Here is an 18,497-nt window from a genome sequence, read left to right on the forward strand (position 1 = left end):
TTGGATATACAAAGGAGAGGTAAAGGGCCTCAAGACCGAGACAAATAAGGTAATCTGGGACCTCTCTAGCGAGAGGCCTAGGGCGTGTATAGTCGTCAGAAGCAATATTGATTTCTTTTGCATTTCAGAGTTTCTGACACAGGACTTGGTGGCGGTGCAGGCTAGAGACAGTGAGGGCAAAGACTTCGTCCTAGCCTCGGCATACTTTCCGGGAGAGGCAGCAACGGCACCCCCGGAGGCGGTGGAAAGGCTGGTGGAGCATTGTAGGCTGCACAAGCTCCCCCTCATCATCGGCTGCGACGCGAACGCCCACCACACGGAATGGGGCAGCACCGACTGCAACGCGAGAGGTGAGTCCCTTTTAGAATATCTAGTAGGTAGTAATTTAGCGGTAGAGAATGTAGGGTGTGAACCCACATTCATAACGATAAGCAGGAGAGAGGTGCTGGACATCACCCTCAGCAATGAGCCTGCAACAGGGCTGGTCTCGCAGTGGAGAGTCTCAACGGAGCCCTCCCTGTCGGACCATAGAATTATAAGGTTCACGCTGAGGGCAGAGGTCAAGCTGTTCCCTCCTAGACGTAACCCTCGAAGGACCAATTGGAGTACCTTCCAGGAGAGGCTAGATGAGGAGTTGAAGAGGAAGGGGCAGACTGACAGTAGCGCCACGGGCCAGGGCATTGAGGTCAGATTGACCATGCTCAACGGGTCCATAATTAATGCGTACAACGACAGCTGCCCTTTGGGGGTATCCACAGACAGGCGCAATTGCGCTTGGTGGACAAGGAAACTCGCAGACCTAAGGAAAAAGGTACGAAGCCTATTTAATAAGGCAAAACGTACAGGGGTCTGGGAGGAGTACAGGAGCAACCTGACTCTTTACAATAAAGAGATCAGGTCTGCTAAACAGTCCAGCTTTAGGAGATTTTGTGAGAACGTCTCCTCTACACCAGAAGCGGCCAGGCTGCATAAAGCTCTGGCTAAAGGGAAGACGAGCACAGTGCTAGCCATCAAAAAGAGTGACGGGACTTTCACGACCAGCGCAGAGGACAGAGCTAAAGAGCTCTTGCGCGCTCACTTCCCGGAGACTGTCCCGATTTATCGGTGTCTGCTCTCAACTGAACACAGGCCGTCCCGCACTGATTGGGCGATCGCCAAACAACTGTTTACTGCGGACTCGATCAGGTGGGCAATAGCCTCGTTCGAGAGGTTCAAGTCTCCGGGAGTGGATGGTATCTTCCCAGCGCTTCTACAGCAGGGTGAGCAGATTCTAATGCCACACCTGATAAGGCTGCTGAGGGAGAGCCTGGCGCTGGCCTACATCCCCGAATCATGGAGAACAGCTGAGGTTATCTTCATACCGAAAGTGGGAAGGAAGGATTACTCGCTGGCCAAATCTTTCAGGCCGATCAGCCTAACCTCCTTCCTACTGAAAACTATGGAGAAGATAATAGATTATCATTTAAGGTCTAACGCGCTGAGGGACGCACCCCTGCATGCAGCTCAGCATGCATACAGAGCTGGCAGATCAACTAATACAGCTCTGTACCAGTTGACCTCCGAGATAGAGAGCTCGCTGGAGAAAGGGGAAATCATGCTATGCGCCTTCTTGGATATTGAAGGAGCTTTTGACAACACTTCTCATAGAAGTGTAGCAATGGCACTGGAAGGTAGGAATGTGGAAGCACCGGTGCGTAGATGGATAGAGGCGGTACTCCGCACTAGGATTGCTGGGACTACTGCAGGGGGTACTAAGATTCGCCTAGGCACAACAAGGGGATGTCCGCAGGGTGGTGTACTATCGCCCCTGCTATGGAGCCTTGTCGTGGACGACCTGCTAGCATTGCTGACCGTCAACGGCATTCGCTGCCAAGGATATGCGGACGATATAGTAATCATAGCGAAAGGCAAATTCGAGGACACTCTCTGTGACCTGGTGCAACGAGGGCTAAATCTGGCTAAGGAGTGGTGCAGGGGAGTTGATCTGAGCATCAACCACTCGAAAACAACCATCGTCCCGTTCACGAGGCGTAGATCCTTACCCGGGCTTAGGAACCTCACACTTGGGGGCAAAGTGATTGAGATGACCAACAATGTTAAATATCTCGGTCTCACTCTGGATTCCACTTTGCGGTGGAAGCAGCATGTGGACCAAACCATGGTCAAGGCGACGAAGGCTCTAATGGTGTGCAATCGACTGGCAGGCAAATCCTGGGGTTGCAAGCCAAGGATTGTCAGGTGGTTGTACACCATGATTATGCGACCGATAGTGACATGTGGAGCGGTGTCCTGGGCCTCTGTGGCGGCACAGGCCTCGGTGGTGATGAGACTATCGAGGCTCCAACGGCTAGCATGCGTCTGCATGACGGGCACTATGCGAACCTGCCCAACAGCGGCGCTGGAGGTCCTGCTGGAACTCACACCGCTCCACATAGTGATCGGCCAAGTAGCCAAGCATTCACTTCTGCAAATAACGTCAGAGGGATGCGGCAAAGGAAAAATAATCTCGTCCCAGAGGATGGAGGTGATAGGTGCCAGTAATCCAATTGCCCTCTTCCCGAAGGACGGGACTACTAAGATAATTAACTTCACTAGGAAATTCAAGGTTACCTTTGGTAGCAAGAGCGAGTGGAATGACTCCACTCTTGAGCTGTTGCTGAGGGACAGTACACTGAAGTGGTACACCGACGGCTCGAAGACGTCGGAAGGTATTGGTGCAGGGATCGCGGGCCCACGCGCAAGGTTATCCATACCGATGGGTCGATTCCCCAGTATCTTCCAGGCCGAAGTCCTAGCCATAAGTCGGTGTATAGAGATAAACCTCCACCGCGGCTATCGTAATGAGAGAATAACCATACTCAGCGATAGCCAAGCGGCACTAAAAGCAATCTCGGGCTACGAGATCAAATCGCTGCTAGTGAAGGAGTGCAGGGAACGGCTAAACAGCCTAGCGGAATTGAATCAGGTGCACCTAGTTTGGGTACCTGGTCATAGAGGCATAGCCGGAAACGAACTGGCTGACGAGCTTGCCCGCTCTGCAGCATCCACAAGTATGGTAGGGCCCGAACCATTCACCGGGGTGGGCCCCCACACGATAAAGGAACTGCTCCGTAAGGAGGAAAGAGAGGGCAGAGAAGGTCACTGGCAACGGGCGCAGGGCATGCGGCATGCCAAGTTGCTGATAGGGGGGTACAACCTCAAAAGGTTCAAATCCATAATAAACCTCCCTAGGATCAAACTCAGGCTCTTGGTCGCATTTTACACCGGCCACTGCAAGTTGAAAAGGCACTTGTTCAACTTGGGACTTGCCTCTTGCTCCAATTGCCGGTTCTGCGACAGAGAGCCTGAAACCCCGGAGCACCTGCTGATCGATTGCATCGCAGTCTGTAGACGCAGGTCTAAGGCCCTTGGAAACCCATTTCCGGATAGGGATCACATCGACTCACTAGCTCCCAGCAAAATACTGGAATTTATCGATTTGTTGGGGCTTGGTGAGTCCTTGTGAGCTAGGAGAGGGCACAATAGACCCAAGGTCGCAGTGCATACCTCAAGTAATTCTATTGTCTATTCTATGCCCACGGTAGTAAATGCCACAAGGACCTACTCACCTCAGTCCTTGTCCCGTCCATCGCACTTCTTGGAGTGCAGTGATGTCAGCCTTTATTTTTACGAGTACATCAACCAGCTGGGCAGTATCACCTTCCCAATTAAGGGACCGGACATTCCAGGTGCATGCCCTTAAGGGGCTGTACCAGTGTGACACTTTCAAAAAAAAATTTTTATTTTCTTTTTCGATAGCTTATATTTCCAGAAATATCCTTTGAAAACGAGAAGATCGTATCTTGAAGAGCTTTTGGAATGGCATAACTCAACGAGAAATTGACCGATCGACTTCAAATATAAACTGAGTTTTGAATACATTTACTATACAATGACCTACGATCTTTTTGATGGGTTAGAAATATTCAATTTGGCACTAAAAAACGACCATTTTTTACCTAAAACAACAATTTCTTTTTTCAAAGTTACGCCATTCTGTTAATTTTTGATATTTTATGTATATAGTTATTAAGATCGTAGGTCATTGTAAAGGAAATATCTTTAAGTTTAATAAACTTTTAAAATTTTTTTGTTTCAGCTATGCCAGCGGTTGGGGCACTTTTTTTTGGCACCTCCGAAGACAGCCCATAACTCCGTTATTTTTCAAAATTTTTGTAAAAAAATATCTGAAAATATAGCGGAAAATATACCATATTACGTTCAAGGAAGTTCGAAATATTCAATCGCGTACTTTCTCTTAAAAAAATTCACGAAAATCACCTAATTTTTCATGCCCCTTAAATGGTTATCCCATTATATAAACCTACAAGTAATAAATCCTATCATTTTCACCCATACATACACAGCCGAATGCTTATAGAATGACAAAAATTACATTAATGTCGGTATTCTGCGTGAGACGATTGTCTCATGTCTCTAGTATATTATATAGTATTAGTATAGTAATTTAGTGATTCTGTTAGTCAGGAGTCTCATTTTAGTATTCTGGCAGTTACAGTATAGTAGTATACTGTAAAGTAGTATACTCTATTTGCCAGAATACCAAAATGAGACTCCTGACTAACAGAATCACTAAATTACTATAGTCACTATTAGAGACATGAGACAATCGTCTCACGCAGAATACCGATATAAGAATGCCATAGAATGAGAGAGACTCAGGCCAAAAGGCCAGGCAATTCATTAGGGTTTCCTAAATAATCGACTACTAAAACGGCCAAATGCCTTAAAAAAGGCTGAGAGTTTGTTGGCGTGTTTTGCTAGAGAATTTATTACTTTAAGTACGTTTTTGCTAAATTTTCAAACATATTTCTATTATTAAAATTTATAAAGATTAAATTGACCTAGTTTTGATTAAAATTGTATTTATTGTATCAAAATATTGGTAAATCTGTTCTATTTTATTAGAAATATTTGAAGAATATATCTATTTTTGTTTAAGTTATTACAAATAGTTTTGTTTAGTATTTATATGTGTGAAAATAGGCCCCTGGGGTAACCTAACACCCAAAATATATTGGTAACGCGCCTATACTGCAACCTCTTTACTATTTTTAAGTCCTTTTATTTAAATCTCTGTGCTATTCAACTATTTCGATCAGGTGATCTCAGCTGTTGATGACCATATTATTCTTTTGTTACTAGTATGTTTTTACAGTGGGTTATCATGAATTCGTTTGCTATGGTATTGGTTTGTAATAAGCTAGTCTAAACCTGCGACTCCTCTCGCTCTTTGTTGTCATGGATACCATTTATCGTGATACAAATATATCGGAATACTTAAATTGGAAATCTACATTTTTTCTTGACATCGTAATTCACTTAAGGAATAGTACCTACTTGTATATAAATATGTATGATGTAACACCAGTCTCTGCAGCTGCATCGTATATCGTTAGTCTATTATTACACGAGGCGACAAAAGTTGCTAATTCTCGGGCGATTCTCTCTTGCTGTCGCCCATTACCTTCACACGAGCAACTTGTGTTGCGCAACTCTGTTCGAGTTTTTTTCTCATTCTCTTTCACTTTACTTTAACCCATTGTCCACTCTTTACTTTAACCCATTGTCGTTTCTTTTTCCTTATGTGTATTTGGGCCACTCTATCACATATATTAATCAGTTCTGACAATTAAGAAATACATTTTATTTATAATTCAAAATTAAAACAAAGATTATATGACAGACTTTCACATACATATGTCAGCCTTTTCACTATCGTCTGAATCAATTTGTATGGCTTTCTCCATACATTTCACAATATCTTTAATTAATTCGATTTTTTCGTCATACTCCATTTTCTAAAATATTTATATTATATTATGTATATCTGTATACATATTTGCAAATTACTTGCCGAAAGATGAAATTAAATTTTTTAAATATATTCAAAATATTAATTTCAAAAAAATATACTCAAATGCAACTATGTACTACGAAAGAAAGAACACGAATGCCGAAAAACGTCGCAGCGAACTGCTACGAATGAGAACACAAAGCGAGTTGCTGAGCACTGGAAACTCGGCACGATTCTCCTCTCCTCGTCGCCCCCTCGCCTATAAACCAAGAGTTGCCGAAACAAAAGTTGCTGCGTGTAATAAGCGAGTTACACATATACTTATGGTACTCCTTTAACGTCGCAGTTATATAAAAAGAGTAAGTTTGCAATATGGCAACACAAGTTAAATGAGAGCTCTTTGGCAACTGTGGAAATATTACTAAAAGTCTGTAATTTTTTCATTTGTAGGTAATAAAAAAGCTAAAATGCCGAAGTTATTGGATGTAGCAGCGTTAAATGATTCAATGATTATTGAGTTCTTTTGTGAGGACAATGGTGTGTATTTAAATTAAATTGGTTTTATTTTAAATGACTACATTTTTTGTTTTGCAGAAGAGAGGAAAAGTAAAGAAGATGAAATAATGGAGGACCTAATGCATGTATTGGCTTTAGGCGAAGAATGCAGATACAGCGTACAATTTATTCAAAATAGTGTGCCGAAATCCAGGGTAGGGTCTAAATGAAATCTTATGGGAACTTGATGAAACCCGATTCAAGAAGATCACACGTATCACTTGGAAAACTTTCGGTGCTATTCTGGATCTAATAAAGGGAGACAATCTTTTCAACAAAGTTCGGTCGGGCAAACAATTTCCAATTAAAACGCAACTGGCAATTGAGTTGTATCGCTTAGGTTCTAGCGGTGAAGGAGCTACTCTTTCGAAGATTGCTACATTTGGAATCAGTGGTGGTATCATTCAGGTCAGAATTCGTCAGTTTTCCTTATAATACATTAACTTGTTTTTATATTTTAGAATTTAACTGAACGCATATTTAATGCGCTGTTGAAATATAAAGACCAGTACTTATTTTGGCCAAATACGGAAGAAGCGCACTTTTCACGAAAACATATTTACTCCGTTAAGGCACAAGCCGTGTGCGATCATAGATTACAAATAGGGCACTTGATGTTAGCCTTTCCAGGTAGCGTTCATGACGCACGAGTTAACAAACTGTTGTTTATGGCGAGTAAAATAAATTATATTTATTTGGCCAGTGCACTTATTTTCGTGTTGCCTTTTTTATTCATAATTTCTTACTGACTATATTATAAAATATATTTTAGTTAATATGTCATGTTATCGATGTTCGTGGATTCATTGAAATGTATCAATTTAGGGTCTGATATATGCATGTTGTTCCAAGTATGCTGGTAATCTGTCAAAATGTATCCATTCTCTAGGATTTGGAGTGGAGCGTCTGAATTGTTTTACATTGTGCTGATTTATCGTTTAATATTTTGATACTGTTCACATGAGCTATGAGCGTTCTGCAGCATCCAATATCACATCACCACACATCACGTCACGTCACAACACCTCATCACACAACAGCTCACAGCATACCCCAATACACACACACGCATCAAACACCGATCATTACTACAACACTACAACACAACAACCATACGATTATTAACGAGACGACTCGTAATGTCCGCTAATATTCACCACCCAAACCATCAAAAGGGATTGATACGACCGCGATTGTGCTCTTACCGTTCCATCCGCACAGCAAGAAAGTCGTCCGTGATAGTTAGTTGTCTTAATTTTTATTTAACCACAACCATCACCGCAATTTCTTTCCTTTTATCAACTCGAAAAGTGCCGTGAAGTATCGAGTTCGCCAACAGTGTCCAACATTGGAATTTCGATACATACAATAAATAAGAATAAAATAAGATTCTATTGTGATACTACAGTGAAATAAATATTTTATAACGTGCGAAAATCAGTGCTTTATTTTCCAACTCATAGGTCTACTATAGAAAGTAAGTATACCAGTGGCATACGTCAACAAATGGTCCTTCGAGCCTTTCAGAAAGGCACCTAAGCAAAAAATAAAACAAAATTTTTATAACTTCCTGGTGAAAGTGCGCAAGTGCAGTGTGAGAAGCACAAAATTCATAAAATAAAATAGAACGAAACATTTAAGTGAACATAATATAACAAAGTTAAAGTGAACAAACACATATGTTACAGTGAAAAGAAAAAAAAAAGGGAAACATCTCAGAATCACGGAAACCAGAAAGTAACGTGAAAATAGAAGTTCATAAAAGAAATTTAAACATAAGAAAAATAGAAAGTGACGTGCAAAGATACGTAAAAGAAATTGAAACATAAAGAGAAAAAAAAACCTACTAACATCAAAACGGGCGCGACAATAATGCAACAAAGTTTGTCAAACATAAAACCTAAAATCGGAAACGGGCGCGAAATAAACTAAAAACCAAAACAACGAAACTAACCCATACTAACATTAAAACCGGGCGCGGTAAAATTACAAAGTTCAACAAACATACAAACATTACTCTAAAATAGCAAACATATGTTAATACACAAATCACAATTACCATAAATATTCACGGGAGACTACACCAACAAACAACAAAGAGGAAATCAGCAGGGACAGCGCTGGACATACATACATAAGAGGAAAAGGAATTGCAATAAGCAAAAAAGGGTATAGGTTCAATGACCCAAAACCCTTGGCGGAAAATAAAGTGAGTCCGTTCCATATATACAAGCTATTTATTTATTTGTTCACGTTTCACAAACCAAACTTGGGGGGGGGGGGGGTGGGGGGGAAAAGGGATTGATTCGACCGTGATTGTGCTCTTACCGTTCCATCCGCACAGCAAGAAAGTCGTCCGTGATAGTCAGTTGTCTTAATTTTTATTTAACCACAACCATCACCGCAATTTCTTTCCTTTTATCAACTCGAAAAGTGCCGTGAAGTATCGAGTTCGCCAACAGTGTCCAACATTGGAATTTCGATACATACAATAAATAAGAATAAAATCAGATTCTATTGTAATACTACAGTGAAATAAATATTTTATAACGTGCGAAAATCAGTGCTTTATTTTCCAACTCATAGGTATACTATAGAAAGTAAGTATACCAGTGGCATACGTCAACAGATACGTATAGTACAATTATCATAATGTGCTGATTTACAAATATACTGAAAAAATTCTTACATTTCGAAACGCTTTTATAATTATTGCATTTTGCTATCTTAGGATCTAAATTAATTTTACCATACTTTTGTGATAAAGGGTGTTCATTAAATAGTCTATAGATAGTTTCGAATATTGGTTATTTGAAAATTATAACTATATCCTATGAATCAGAATATTCCAATATATTAATTAGTGGAAGATCCAACTACTCATGGTTTATTAATTTATGCACATCATTCAGATTAAGTGTGGCAGAGTAAAAAATTTTATTTTTTTTCTATTAACAGTATTAGTTATTGTTTGTAATTCGTTATAAATTTCTCTTATTATTAAATTCTCATTTATTGCTTTAGGATCAAGTGTTTCAAGAATTCTTTCAAACTGCTAATTAATGCCCTTTTGTTTGTTATTATTTTCTATTAGCATATTAATTTTTTATTTCGATAAGGTCGTCATGATCTGGTGTACCAGTTATAAATTTAAGTATGGAACCAAAAAAGTTGAGAGATCTTTTGGGCCTATATATATTTGGCATAAGTTGATTTTTTAATTTTTCTATTTTATTAACTAATATTTTTGTTTTGGGCTATTTTTCTAAATTATAAGAAGATCTCATTATGTCTTCATAGGGCGCAAGTATTTGTGATATGTTTGAAATATGATATAGAAAGATACTATTTTTATATATGTATACAGTTTCTACGAGAAAATATTTTTGTTACTTAAATCTATTATATTGTCGCATAATGCGATAGGGAAAAGTAAAAAGAAAATTATTCCGTACATGCCTTTACTCTTATGTTATCCTTATGGATAATCCGTGCTTTATTAGTCGTTACAGTCTTTCCGTTATCTTTTTTTACAACGTGCTTCGCGTATTTTCTTACGTTCTTATTACGTCTGTGCGTCTTGGAAAATATTACATCACCTGGATTATAGTTCAGCTGCTTTCGATTGCGATTGTGATGACGCAAGACTCTTTCCTGGTTTTGTTGTATCCGTTCTTGGATGTCGGGATACCCCCTTTGATTATAAAACACGTCCTCGGGTTTCTCGTTGGTAACGGAATGTATGCCGAACAGCTTCAAAAAATTGGTCTTCCGGTGCTGAATTATTCTGGTCGGCTAAAACTTTCGCGATTTCAATAATTGTACTATGCGTACGCTCAACTTGTCCATTTGTAGTAGAATGGAACGCTGGCGTTTTTGTGTGCGTCATTAGCAATCGTTTCTAAATTTGTTGTGCACATATGCTTATAAACCATAGATCGTTATCAGTCATTAAAAATTTTGCGTTTGGGTATATTTGTGAAAGAATCTCGTCAACGTATTTGTATGTATCTTTCCTTAAAGGTATTTGTCTAGAGGTTGGTACGCAGCTCTCAAGTAATTGCTCAAGAACAAAAATACATTATTTCTCAAGTAATTTTGACAGCTGGTTACGCATTGTGAATGATCCACATTAGAAGAGCAAGAGAGAATAAACAAAGTAAACAAACTTTGTGCGTATGTATGTATGTATGTATGTGTATGGTAACACAAATATTTTCATTGAGATTTAAGGAATGTTGTTGATGATTGGTTGGTTTTATACAACATTTCAAAATGGAATATACTTTATAATAATGATTTCAACTAATTTAGGATGAATTTGACGATTACTTCGAATTTCCCTCAAGAAACAATTGTTGATTTGATGTTTCTTCGCAAAACCAGGTTTGCCATATTCACATTTTATTGAAAAAAAGTATTAAACATTAGTACTAGATTTCTTGAGAGCTGCGTACTAGCACAAGTAACTTTATCGCACGAACGTTTCTGGACCGTTTCTTAAGCGTTTTTTTATATGAAGTTTTTACGTTTCTTGAGAGCTGCGTACTAAGCTTAAAGTAGCAAAATTTTGAGTATTTGTTCGTTGAGCTAATGTATGTATATCTTATCGCTCATGTAGAATAAGTCTAAGTGTATGTATTCGCCTACTTTGTTTGGCGTTGGTACGGAACCAATTGGTTGTTTGTTTGGTCGGCGTTCGTATTTGTTTGTGAGACAGATTTCACAGTCTTGTACTTCTTTTTTACAAGCGTGACGTATGTTTGGCCAGTAATATTTTAGGGAAATTTCCGGTGCATTATTTTTGTAGTTTCTATGTTTGTTTATGTTGTTCGATGTCGTTATGTCGCAACCATGTTATGAGTTAGAACATATTGATAATGTCATTTTCGAAGTAAAATAATAATTGTTCGTCTATTTTTATAGCGTTTACTACTTTTAGTTTGATTACATTTTTTAATTTGTCCAATAGCTTAGTCTTTAACACTAAGAAAAGTGTATGTCTACTGTAATAAAAAATATTTTGCGATGATATTTGGGCTTTCATTTTTAAAGCAATTTAATGGTTGTTTTACACGTTTGATTTTTTGTATAGGGGAGCATTGTGCTAATACAGTGGTAATAAATGGTAATATTGAGTTAGTACATTCATTTTGTTGCATTATTTTTTTCAATTTCTATCTATCATTTTTTTTTTTTTTCTTTTTCTTATACTCGAAAAGGTTAATCTCTGCTTTAACTGTTCTGAGTCCCTGTTTGCCCAGAAGCATATCGAATTCTTCTAATGCGTCAGTTTCAAAAAATGTTAGGAAATTATCTAACACTGGTATTATTTTTTTTGATTTTGATATTGAGAAACCATGAAGAGTTTTTACTTTTGTGGGTTTGATTGGAATAGACTCACCGATATTACATTTGGTACTTATGTAATTGTTTGTTGATCCAGTGTCGATGAGGATATTAACTGCTTTGCCTGTATCCCTGCAGTGGCGTTGAAGACACGGTAATTGATTCACTCGCTTGAGAAAATCAAAGCCTGTCTTATATTCAAAGTCGTCACTTTGTTTTGTAGCAGGTGATCGTAATTCATCGCAGCCATGTTGTGGTGAGAGAGCCTAGTTCTTCTTCATGTATTTGATTGACTCGTTGTATCTTCTCTGGTGCGTTGTAGTTACGAGATGAAGGATTTTGGTGCCTATTCTGTGGATCTCCTCGAATTGGGTTATTTGGAGGTAATCCTTGCATTTGACGGTTATAGGTGTTTTGTAAAGGTGCAGCGTTGAAGTTGGTGGGTCTTCTGTATTGCCGTGAGGAATCTACGTCCATTGGTTGGCACTGTGGGTGCACTCTGTGTATATTAGGGTGTGTCATTCTGAGGCAACCTTTTTTTTCAGAAAAACAGGCTCAAAACTTTCGAAAATGTATAAAAAAAGTCACTCAAAATATGAACTCTTAATATTAATATTAAGAGGTGCCTATTTCAAATTTTCTGTTTTCCATATTGTTTAAATGAGTTAAGCATCCGCCCACTCTATCCGCAAAAACCGGCGCACCCTAATAAGACAGCTTAGTTCACCACAGCTGAGAACACCACAACACAACTCACCAGGCCTATACACCAACAAACTCATCAAAGAGAATGGAAAACGGGAAACATTGAACATTCCATTTTATCACTTTTTGTTTTGGGATTCATCCCGCCCGTTTTGCAATAACATCGTTTGAACAGCTGATTCGGTTGTTACACCGCTTCGCACATCTGTTTATTGGTAATGTTTTTATTATACTCGATCAGCTGGAGGGGAATCGGGATATTGGCGAAAGTTAAATTGATATACTAACGTTTTTGTAATTCGACTCACTTGGTCATATACATTCCGACCTTCAACCTTCGCTAACATACGAATCCGCGTCAACTCGATCGCCACCGCTGGCAAATAACGCTCGGAATTGGAATCTCGTCGCCCTTCCCCTGGATTATATTTACAAACTATATATTATAAAATATTAATTTAGTGATGTAAATAAAATTGTTGGAAAAAATAAAGTGTACACAACTATAAACCGGATATTTTCATTTTAATTAACGCAGTGGTAGCTGCACCTCACTATATTGAGTGTACATTTAACTACATATAAATAACAATAAAGTGTATGTTTTATATGTGCACGAGTTAATTTTTACCAGAAGTAAAAATGAGTCAAAAGAATATATTTTGAGCTGCACCGAAATGTGTACTCTTTATTTATACTCTTAAGACTAACTTATTACATGGTTCTTACTTCTATTTATACTAACTAGTATGTTTACTTATTACTAGTTGTTAGTTTGTTTACAGATTATATTATTGTTTAGATTTGTTTACATATATTGTATATTGTTTGCTTAGATACATTTTCTTTGTTTTAAGATAAGGCCAATGTTGTTTTGATACTTCTTTGTTTAGGATTGTTTGTTGTAGTGATACTGCATTTCAATTGTTCCAACTCAAGGTTGTTTTGATACATTCTGTTTACTGAAACTAAAGGTTGTTTTGTTGTTTGCTACTATTATAAGCAATACGTTCCTTAACTCACGCGATGGCTACCAGTAGGGATGGTAAATTCGATTCCGATTCTACTCGAGAATCGAGTTTTCTCGTTAAATAATCGATTTTTCGGAATCGATCTTCAGTAGTCGAAGTAGAATAAGAATCGGTTCTTGAAGCACACAATTTTTTCAGAGAAGGTGAATGAATTGCAGGTGACAGTGCATACAGTGCATATGAATTTTCGAGTACTGTTATAACGCCTTTTAGAGAAAATTATAGAAATTCAACACTAAGCCAAAGGATTTTTTTAACAAAACATTCAGTCGATATAGAATTCGAATTGAACATTGTTTTGGAATGCTGAAGGAAAGATTTGGTAGTTTAAAAGCCTCCAAATAAAAAATGAAAATGGTATGAGGAAAGTTTACAAAAGGATTCTCTTTTGTGCATTGTTACACAACTTTATACTCCAACAAGACCATTATTTCGATTACCAACCTGAGGAATCGGACCACAGTATTGACGAGTCGTTATGGGAACCAAATGCTCGTACCAATGAAGGGGAGATAAGGCGACGACAAATCTTTGAACAATTGTTTAATCAATAAATATCTTAATTTAAAAATTCTTTTCTTATTTATTTTTTCAAATAATATTCAATTTCTTTACATAAACAAGTAACACAAATTATTTAACTAGAAATAACTTAATACGGATAAAGTAAAAAAAAAGCAAGGTGCATCATATTTACTAAGTCACTATAAGTAAAACAAACCTACAAATGTATTAATAAGAAAAAGTCAAAATGGAAAAAATCTTATATTGGAATACAGGTGATTACATTTTGGCAACTTATGAGCTATTTAAGCTTTTCAATGATTCGTGTTCCAATCTGACTTTTTCCATTTCTACTTCCATTTCTTTCTCCAACCATAATTTTTACAATTGGAAATTGTTTTCCTCTCTCTCTTTCCCAAATTCCAATTTTTTCCTTCTAGTTCCAACTTCTTATTTTGGATTTCGAAAAGTAATGAAAATGGATTTGAACTACTATGAGATTTTTTTTATGTTCTTCTTGGTGTAGATGTGCATGCAAAATTAGCTGACGGACTAACTACTTCATCTGCAGACGGATACATAATAACGCACGGACTGGGTAACGGACTCGAAGAACTTGTGTCGGGGTCTATCTCTGGGGTAATATATTCTGTATATGTATCGTCCAACGCTGACAGCAACTCTGTTGATTGATAAATCGCTGGTGGCTGAACACTTATGCAACGTCCAAATATCACGTGAAGGTCTTTATAAAAAGGACATATTCTTTTCATGTATTCTTCCACACTATGAGGATCACCACTTTCAAGTAAGCCTGTACCAGTCTGGCCTTTCCACTTGAGCGCAGATAAAAGAGCCGTTTTCAAATGCCCCATTTTATTCCTCGTTATATTCATTAAACTTGCAGCTTTTTCTCAAATTTTGTTGTAAAACCTTTGGGCTGTTGGTTTCTAAAAGCAGATCGTAAAATGTAAAATGATGAAATGACAAAAAATATATTAATATTACCTCAAAATGGTCCGGATTTTCTTTTATTGCGTTCACTAGATTTATCAAAAGGTCTTTCGTTTGGCCAACGAAATGTGCCGTTTAGCCATAATCTTTTTTTCTATTAAATAATCAATTGAATTTTAATAATACAAGGCAATAATTAATTGTTATGAATTTACTTTCCGCTTCCATTTCTTTTAAAACACCAAATAGACGCTTCCAGCTGATTGCGAATTGCGCAAAATGCTATGGTTGCCACTGAAAACGGTCTCGCATATTTGCAAGATTGTCGTAAAATAAAATGTAAAAATTAACAGCTGTTTTACGATATTGCGAATTTGTGATATTGCCATACGTTTACGATGTTAAATGAGTACCACTACTATATGCTTCTCGTTATAATGAATAACAGTGCAGGAGTAGAGCATAAGAGTCTCACGGTCTATATCTAATCACATGGTAATGTTTTTTCCAACATTCATCGAATGTAATTACAAAATCGACAACTTAAGCCCAGATACTAAACTTAAGAAAACACAGACTTGATCGTTCCTTTTAAATATTGCATTTTTCTATGCCATGTTTCAGGAATATTTGTCAGCTATTATGCAATCATCTCAAATTATGATTCAACCTATTCTTATGCAGTTACAACTATCACTATAATTCATATACATAAGTATATGTGTATGTAAACAAGAACCACTGTACCCTGCCGGTAGCTGTGCGATTTTATTTTGCATTTTTGAAGAAAAAATGTTCAAATAATGCTCACATGAATATTGAACACATGCTTATGTTTATACAATTATATTAAAAACTAGCTGGCCCCGCAGCCGCTGTCCTGCGTGAAATTAGGTGTTTTGAAATGAAAAGAAAGTTGAATTTATCATTTCATTTTTTTTTTTTCAACGTAACGCAGCTTGATAAACAATATTTTTTGGTTTCTGTTCCTGTGTGCAGAAAAGATGGTTTTCAACTCGTGAGCACGCTACGTATATCTGGAAGTATGAAAAACGTGGTATTTCCAAAGTTATGCCACACACTATGCGACTATCCTTGTGTCTTGTTGATTGCCATCTCAAATGCAATTTTCACTTGAAACGGAATACGTTTGAACTGAAATGGCAAATCGTTAGAGCTCAAAGGAATTCGTAGAATCAAGCATTCTGCCTCCTTGTATTCGATAGCTGCGTCACAATCAGAACCCCCCCATTACACAGTTTCGGCGTATGAAGATTGCGAAACATAATAACGACAGATCCTACTTTGAGACGGAAATGATGCGGTGGCATACCAAGCCTCTCCAAAGAATTTAGAAATTCCACTGGATAATTAATGGCTTCGTCTTCATTGTCAACACGATCGATCGTTTTTACGAGCGAAAGCCTCCCAGAATTTGACTTTGAATCTGTTGAAAATGTAACAAGTAACATATTTCCTAAGTGGACTTTGTCCGAAAATATAATACGAATAGTTATATATTCCATATGAATACACTATATTGTAAATGTAACATATATAACTATTGAAATATGAAATCCATTTTTGTAACAGAAGTCTTGAATAAACAGTTGAACTTAGAACTCTGCCAACAAAGGTTATGGGCCCAGATAACCCAGAACACGCGCAAGTTAGATAAGTAAAAAATAAAAAAATCCGTCGTTCGCCTAGCAAACTTCTATTAAAAATGAATTCTAATTTCCAAATTGAAAAACTCGATGATGAGAACTATGATGTGTGGTGTGTGCAAATGCGTAGTGTTTAAATGAGTTAAGCATCCAGCCCCTCTACCTGGTGAAACTGGTGCATCCTAATGCTACAGCGCAATTCACCACAGGATGCCACTACAAAACAACACCAATATAACACACCACACTCGCACCAACCCAACCAACAAAAGCAATGGACAACGGGGAAGCTGACACTTTTCGATCTACACAATTCGTTCTAAACAATTCGAGCCACACCAAACACACACATTGTAAAGTGTAAAGTGGACGCGTTTTTGTGCGGTCCAGTGTTTTGCATAGTTTTCCAAGTGTTTTGAGGCAGCTTTGGCTAAATTTGTTTCACGTGTAATAATCAGGTGACGGACGCAAGTGGGCAATTAAAATCGAAAGAGATAAGTACAATTTTTGTATTTAGTTTTAAATTATTTTACGTACCTGCCCATTTTTTTCCGCGGCAAAATTTGTTTTTAATAAAATTGTTTCCCCTGTGTGTAGTGAATCTGCCGGCAATGAGAACAAGAGTGGCAAATCCGATAGAGTGCAAATTAGAGAATCTACTAATATTTTTGGCAAATTGGGCAGAAAAATAAAGGAGCTCGAGAATATGATGTCCGGACAGAGGCACATAAACCAAGCCATGCAAGAGCTCGTAAGCAGCATAACATACTTGTATGGCAAAACAGAAAATCTCGAAATCCATTCGAAAATAGTGATGGTAGGGAAAGCGTCACAAGTATCGCCCCAAAATACGCCAAAAAGAGCACGGGAGACATCAGGCTTTCTACCACCTACGAAGAAGCCAAAAAACATGACTCAAAAAGTGCAAGGAACCTTTAGTGAAGTCATCAAAACAAATATTAAAGACACCACAGCAGATAAGCCAGCACCCGAGAAATGGGTAGAAGTGGGAAAAAAGAAAACCAGACGCTATAATTGTAACAAAAAAGGGCGGAGCTTCGTATGCACACATCCTCCGTAAAATTAAAGGTGACAGTGGCCTCGAGGAACTGGGTTCAAACGTGACCTACATCAAAGGAGACCTGCTCATAGAGCGAAAAAGCCAAGGAGACAAAAAAGCTGAAACTTTTCAGAGCGCCCTAGAGGGAGTGGTTAGCGAGATGACAGTAGTACCACCAAAAGCACACAACGTCACTATAATGTGCAAAGATCTGGATGGGATAACTACTCCAGAAGAAATTTGTTTCGGATTACAAAAAGTGTGCGGAATACAAAACATAGGGCCAGCAAATGTTAAAAATATGAGGAAAACAAGAAGCGGCACTCAAATAGCCCTTATATGCCTGCGTGCCCAAGATGCCAAGACTGCCCTTAAAGTTGGCAAAGTAAAGATTGGGTGGTCGCTCTGTCGTCTCCGGGAGTACTTCTCTGTTTCCCGTTGTTACAGATGCTTCTGAACCTAAACCACTGCGCTGCAGCACAAGCACTGCTGGAACAAACCGTAATAGTCGCATTACTGAGTGAGCAATATTCCCAACGTTCGGAAAGCACTTGGATTACAGACAGAAGTGGCAAAGCAGCAATATGGTCCTGCAATGGACAAACATTCATATCTTGCTGCAGAGAAGCAAAAAATGGCTTTACATGGGCTCAAATTGGGGGAATTTATTACGTAAGCTGCTATGCTCGTCCCAGTGCGTCCGTTAGAGAGTTTGAAGACTTCCTTCTGGAATTATCATTAGAAAGTAAAGGAAAATCAGCGATAAAAATGGCAGGAAATTTAACCGCATGGTCTACTGCCTGGGAAAGCAGAAG

General features: G+C 38.2%; 2 long non-coding RNA genes across 2 annotated transcripts; one reads left to right on the forward strand and one right to left on the reverse strand.

The window, feature by feature from the left end:
- The first annotated feature begins 6,572 nt into the window (after positions 1–6,572).
- LOC125779582 (uncharacterized) lies at positions 6,573–7,119 on the forward strand. The gene is made up of 2 exons (XR_007423356.1): positions 6,573–6,820; positions 6,874–7,119. It is a non-coding gene; the product is annotated as an uncharacterized LOC125779582 (long non-coding RNA).
- Positions 7,120–12,414: 5,295 nt separating this feature from the next.
- On the reverse strand, positions 12,415–17,245 carry LOC125779629 (uncharacterized). The gene is made up of 2 exons (XR_007423416.1): positions 15,171–17,245; positions 12,415–15,109 (listed from the first exon to the last, which is right to left on the reverse strand). It is a non-coding gene; the product is annotated as an uncharacterized LOC125779629 (long non-coding RNA).
- Positions 17,246–18,497: the final 1,252 nt, after the last annotated feature.

This window comes from Bactrocera dorsalis, chromosome 6 (assembly GCF_023373825.1).
Source record: "Bactrocera dorsalis isolate Fly_Bdor chromosome 6, ASM2337382v1, whole genome shotgun sequence".
Classification (NCBI taxonomy): Eukaryota; Metazoa; Arthropoda; class Insecta; order Diptera; family Tephritidae; genus Bactrocera; species Bactrocera dorsalis.